Raw genomic sequence first — 6,585 nt, 5'->3', positions numbered from 1 at the left:
ACATGGCATGCTGGACGGCAGAGGGGCTCCACAGACAGGGCCCAGGGAGGTTGTCGTGGGTTCCCTGGGTGGGTCCAATACCGTTGCATGTCCTAAGAGAGAAGCTGAGGAGACAGGGTGACACCAAAGCCATGCATTGTGCCCTGGCCTGAGGCAGGAGGGATGCAGCCCTGAAAGGCCCCATGGCCTCCCCTCGGGCCTTGGGAGGGAAGGAGGAGGCCCTGCAGACACTCCCGACCCCCAGGGGATTAGGGTCTGTTGTTTCAGCTACTGATGTGTGGTGAGTAGGAAACCAGTGCAGGTTAGAAATCTTAGACCCTTGGTACCTGCTGTGCTGGCAAAGAGTGCAGCTCCACCAACAGGGGTGGTCAACCTTAGGGACCTCGTGACACAACGCAAAACAAGGCTTTAAACCAGCCGAGTGTCCGAAACGGCACACTCATTCTCTTGTCAAAGACCCCTCGTGTTTTAGCGTTCCTCTTCAAGCTGAGAAAAAAGCAACCTGCACACTGACATGTCCCGAAGAAATAACATGTGACCTTAACTGCCCACATGTCAACCATTATATCGTGATTTAGTGAGCGGATAAAGAGGCGTGTATACTTCGTGAGTCCAGTGTGATCTGTGGTCTCCTTTGTTGAGAACAGAAAGGAAAATCTATCCGTCTGGGTTTTACCATCACTGACGCAGGTGAGCATAGCCACCCCTGCAGTCAGCTTCCACAAGTTTAAGCCCCGCCTGAAGCTGCTCAGAGTCCAGGCTGTTCTCCTGGACCGGCAGCTGCTCGCTGAACCTGCAGGCTGAAGTGTCCAGGACTCAGTAAACCGGAAAGTGTTTGGGCGGAGGAGACTCTGTGTGACCCTCACTCTCAGGGTTGATGCTGGCTCACTGCAAAAGAGCCATCGGTTCTTGCCCTCTACTCTTCCCCAGTAGCATATTGGACACCTTCTGTGCTATTGGCTCGTCTTCTGGCGTCATATCTTTTTGCCTTTTCATACTGTCCATGGGATTTTCCAGGCAGGAATACTGGAGGGGGCTGCCATTTCCTTCTCCAGTGGGTCATGTTTTGTCAGAAGCCTTCACTCGGAACTGTCCGTCTCATGTGGGCTTGTGTGGCACAGCTCAGAGCTTCATCGAGTTACAATACTTTGGCCACCTGATGTGAAGAGCCGACTCATTGGAGAAGACCCTGATGCTGGGAAAGATTTGAAGGCCAAAGGAGAAGCGGGTGGCAGAGGATGAGATGGTTAGAGAGCATCACTGACTCAATGGACGTGAATTTGAGCAAACTCTGGGAGATAGTGAAGGACAGAGGGGCCTGACGCACTGCAGTCCATGGGGTCGCAAACAGTTGAACATGACTGAGTGAACAACAACAACATGTCTGCTTAGGGTCAGGACCTGCCCTGTGATTCATCTGGATAGTGCAGAAATGGGCTTGTTCACGTTTCCTGACAGGACCAGCGTCAGGCTCAGTTCTTCCCCTTTACCTTACCACTTTCAACCTGTGTTACTTCTTTTATGCTTTTTTAAATGTTTCAAAATATGACTCAAGCTCTGTGTCAGGGGCTATAGGTTCCCAGGAACCAGACCATGAGACAGAGGCTGAGACGGGGAAGCACTGGGGGTCGGCCCTCGGGTCACCACTGGCAGCACTCTGAGCAGAGGCGACAGAGTCCCCACAGGTCCGGCGGGAGCTCTGGAGCCTCATGCTGTCCCCGTTGGCCTCTGTGCATTCCCAGCAGTGGGGAAACTTCTTGTGTGTGTGATGTGGGGGTGGGGGGTGGGGTATGGGGGGTGTGTGCTGGGGGCACAGATCTACCCACAGTACCCACCTCCCCGGAGCTGCTCAGGTCAGGGTGATGTCTGCTGGAAATGGTTCCTCCAGGGCTTCTTTTTCTGGGTGGGGGGCGGGGGAACTTGCAACAGAAAGATTAGGGGGCTTCCCTGGTGGCTCAGTGGTCAAGAATCTGCCTGTCAACGCAGGAGACACGAGTTCAATCCCTGGTCTGGGAACATCCCACATGCTGCAGATCAACTAAGCCTGTGACGATAACTACTGAGCCTGTGCTCTAGAGCCTGGGAGCTGCCACTGTTGAAGGCCTAGCCCCCTAGAGCCCGTGCTCTGCAACAAGAGAAGTCACCCCAATAAGAAGCCCACACAGCACAACTAGAGAGTAGCCCCTTTTGCTGCAACTAGAGAAAAGCCCACACAGCAGTGAAGACCCAGCACAGCCAAAAATGAATAAATAACACTAAAAAATAAGAAAGGTTAGTGGATGCACCGCTGCCCCTGAGCTGCGAGCACCCAGCACCCCTCCCCTCTGCCAGCTCTCCCTCCGCTGGGCTTAGCTGTGGGGGTAGCCCAGACCTTAGCCCACTGCTCAACTGTCAGGCCAGGCACAGTAGTGCCAGGAGAAGGGACTCGGAGGCCCTGCCCATCGCCCTGCTGGACGGTGCATCCTTTGTGCTGCTCCCAAGGCCGGGAACACCCTCTGCAGCTCTCTTTTCCCTCTCTGACGTCTCTGCTGAAGACACTGCTTTTTATTTTCCTAGTTTCCTTTCCTGTCCTCTTTATTTGAAATCATTCCGGTTTACAGAATAATTGCAAGAAAAAGCATAGTAAGAAAACCCCTGCAAACCTTGCCCCCAGACTCAGCCATGCAGTTTGCCTACCTGCTCTGTCATTTGCTCTCCCTTCCATGTCTGTGTTTTGTAGACAGAAAACACGTCTTTCTGAAGATCTTGAGAGTGAGCTGCATATGTCGTGGCCCTTGACCCCGTCATCATCCACTGGGGCGACTCTAACAAAAAGGCCACGGACCAGGGGCTTATGAATAACAGCGATTGTGTTTCTCATCTGCAGATTGGAGTCCAGAATTGGGGTGCCAGCAGATGTGTGGTCTGGTGAGGATTTGCTTCCTGGTTCAAAGGCCATCTTCTGGCTGTGTCCTCATAGGGCAGAAGGGCTGAGGGAGCATTCTGGGGTCTCTCTCATCAGGGCAGTAATCCCTTCATGGGGGCTCTGCCTTTCTGATATAATCACATGCCAAGGGCCCACCTCCTCTAACACCAGCACACTGGGGATTGTGTTTTAATATACCAATTTTTAGGACACACAGATATTTTGCCTACAACTGCCCCTAAAGCCTTCAGTGTGAATTTTGTAAGAAGTACATCCTCTTACAGAACCACAGAGTAGCTACTGATTCCAAGAAGCTTAATACTGATACAGTGTATTATTTCACCTACATCTGAGTTTCAGCTTTGTCAGTTGACCTAGTGATTTCCCTCCAGCCCAGCATCAGGCAATGTGTTTAGTTCTCACATCTGGAACATTTCCACAGATCAGTCTTTTATGGTGTTGATATTTTTGAAGAATACTGTCCTTTTCCCCGTTTATGTTGTTGTTCAGTCACTAACTTGTGTCCGACTCTTTGTGACCCGTGGACTGCAGCACACCAGGCTCTTCTGTCCTTCACTATCTCCCGAGTTTGCTCAAATTTATATCCATTGAGTCAGTGATGCCCTTTAACCATCTCATTCTCTGCTGCCTTCTCCTTTTGCCTTCAACCTTTCCCAGCATCAGGGTCTTTTCCAATGAGTGAGCTCTTCACATCAGGTGGCCAAAGTATTGGATTGATTTCCTTTAGGATTGACTGGTTTGATCTCCTTGCAGTCCAAGGGACTCTCAAGAGTCTTCTCTAGCACCACAATTCAGAAGCATCAGTTCTTTGGCATTTAGCCTTCTTTATGGTCCAACTCTATATCTGTACATGATTACTAGAAAAACCATAGCTTTGACTATATGGATCTTTGTTGGCAAAGTGATGTCTACTTTTTTTTTTTTTGATGTATACTTTTTTATATGCTATCTAGGTTTGTCATAGGTTTTCTTTCCAGGAGCAAGTGTCTTAATTTCATCGCTGCAGTCACTGTCTTCAGTGACTTTGGAGCCCAGGAAAATAAAATCTGCCACTGCTTCCACTTTTCCCATTCTATTTGCTGTGAAGTGATGGGCTTGGATGCCACAATCTTAGTTTTTTTTGAATGTTGAGCTTTAAGCCAGCTTTTCCACTCTCCTCTTTCACACTCATCAAAAGGCTCTTTAGTTCCTCTTCACTTTCTGCCGTGTGTGTGTGTGCTTAGTCACTCAGTTGTGTCCAATTCTTTGCGACCCTCGGGACTGTAGCCTGCCATGCTCCTCTGTCCATGGGATTTCCCAGGCTAGAATACTGGGGTGGGTTGCCGTTTCCTCCTCCCGGGGATCTTCTGGACCCAGGGATTGAACCCGTGTCTCCTGCACTGCAGGCATATTCTTTACTTGCTGAGCCATCGGGGAAGCCCATATTGAAGTGGTATCATCTGCGTATCTGAGGTTGTTGATATTTCTCCTGGCAATCTTGATTCCAGCTTGTGATTCATCCAGTCTGGCATTTCGCATGATGCACTCTGCATATAAGTGAAACAAGCAGGGTGATAATATACAGCCTTGTCCTACCCCTTTCCCAATGTTGAACCAGTCAGTTGTTCCATGTGTCTGGTTCTAACTGTTGTTAATAGAATGTTCCTTATTTGAGGTTTGTGTGAAGCCCCTCAAATATAGACACAGATTATGCATTCCTGGGCACAAGTGATGGTCTTTCTCAGGGCACACTTCCTCCCCTCACTTGTGGGGTTAATGTTTCTCACCTGGTGGGATGATTGCCTCATTTCTCTAATCTGCGGGAAGAGATTTTCACATTTTTATTTTTAAACTTTATTTTACTGAGGTATTGTTGATTTACAATGTTGTGTTTAATTTCTGCTATACAGCAACGTGATTCAGTTATGCATAGATATACATTCTGTTCACACTTTCCCATTATGGTTTACCACAGGATATTAAATGTAGTTCTCTGTGCTCTACAGAAGGACCTTGTTGTTTACCCATCCCGTAGAGAACAGTTTGCGTCTGCTAAGCCGGGACTCCCAGTACAGCCCTCCCTCAGCCCCTCCCCCTTGGCAATCACAAGTCTGTTCTCTAAGTTCGTGAGTCTGTTTCTGTTTTGTAGATGCTCATTTGTGTCATATTTTAGAGCCCACATATAAGTGATATCATATGGTATTTGTCTTTTTCTGGCTTACTTCTTTCTCTGACTTTCATATTTAGTATGAAAACCTTTAGGTCCATCCTTGTTGCTGCAAATGGCATCATTTCATTGTTTATGGCTGAATAATATTCCATTGTATATATGTACCAAGTCTTCTATATCCATTCATCTGTTGATGGACATTTAGGTTTTTTCTGTGTCTTGGCTATTGTGTATAGTGCTGCTATGAACATTGGGGTGCATGTGTCTTTTTGAATTATAGTTTTGTTTGGACATATGCTCAGGATTGGGATTGCTGGATCATATGGAAACTCTATTTTACATTTTCTGAGGAAACTCCATACTGTTTTCTATAGTGGCTGCACCAATTTACAGTCCCACCAACAGTGTAGGAGAGTTCCATTTTCTCCACACCCTCTCCAGCATTTGTAATTTGTAAATGTTTTAATGATGGCTTTAATGATTGGTGTGAGGTGGTACCTCATTGTAGTTTTGATTTGCATTTCTCCATTAATTAGTGATGCTGAGCATCTTTTCATGTGCTTACTGACCATCTGTCTGTCTTCTTTAGAGAAATGTCTAGTTAGGTCTTCTGCCCATTTTTCCATTCGATTATTTGTTTTTTTGTTATTAGTTGTTGTGTTGTATGAGCTGTTCATATATTTTGCAAATCAAGCCCTTGATTAATTAGCTTAATCATTTGCAAATATTTTTCTCCGAGTCTGTAGGTTGATGGTTTCCTTTGCTCTTGAAAAGCTTGTGAGTTTGGTTAGTTTCCATTTGTTGGTTGTTGTTCAGTCCCTAGGTGGTGTCTGACTCTTTGTGACCCCATGGACTGCAGCATGCCAGGCTTCCCTGTCCTTCACTATCTCTCAGAGTTTGCTCAAACTCATGTCGAGTCCATGATGCCATTCAACCATCTCATCCTCTGTCACCCCCTTCTCCTCCTGCCTTCAATCTTTTCCAGCATCAGGGTCTTTTCCAATGAGTTGGCTCTTCAAATCAGGAAGCCAAAGTATTGGAGCTTCAGCTTCAGCATCAGTCCTTCCAATGAATATTTAAGGCTGGTTTCCTTTACCACTGACTGCTTTGATCTCTGCAGTCCAAGGGACTCTCAAGAATCTTCTCCAGTACCACAATTTGAAAGCATCAATTCTTTGGCGCTCAGGCTTTTTTATGGTCCAACTCTCACATCCATACATGACTGCTGGAAAAACTATAGCTTTGACTATACAAACCTTTGTCAGCAAAATAATGTTTCTGCTTTTTAATACACTATCTAGGTTTGTCATAGCTTTTCTTTCAAGGAGCAAGTGTCTTTTAATTTCATGGTTGCAATCACCATCCACAGTGATTTTGGAGCCCAAGAAAATAAAATCTGCCACTGTTTCCATTTTTTTTCTTATCTATTTGCCATAAAGTGATGGAACCGAATGTAATGATCTTAGTTTTTGAATGTTGAGCTTTAAGCTAGACTTTTCACTCTCTTCTT

The sequence above is a fragment of the Bos indicus genome, chromosome 7 (assembly GCF_029378745.1).
Source record: "Bos indicus isolate NIAB-ARS_2022 breed Sahiwal x Tharparkar chromosome 7, NIAB-ARS_B.indTharparkar_mat_pri_1.0, whole genome shotgun sequence".
NCBI lineage: Eukaryota > Metazoa > Chordata > Mammalia > Artiodactyla > Bovidae > Bos > Bos indicus.
This window is presented reverse-complemented; position numbering follows the sequence as displayed.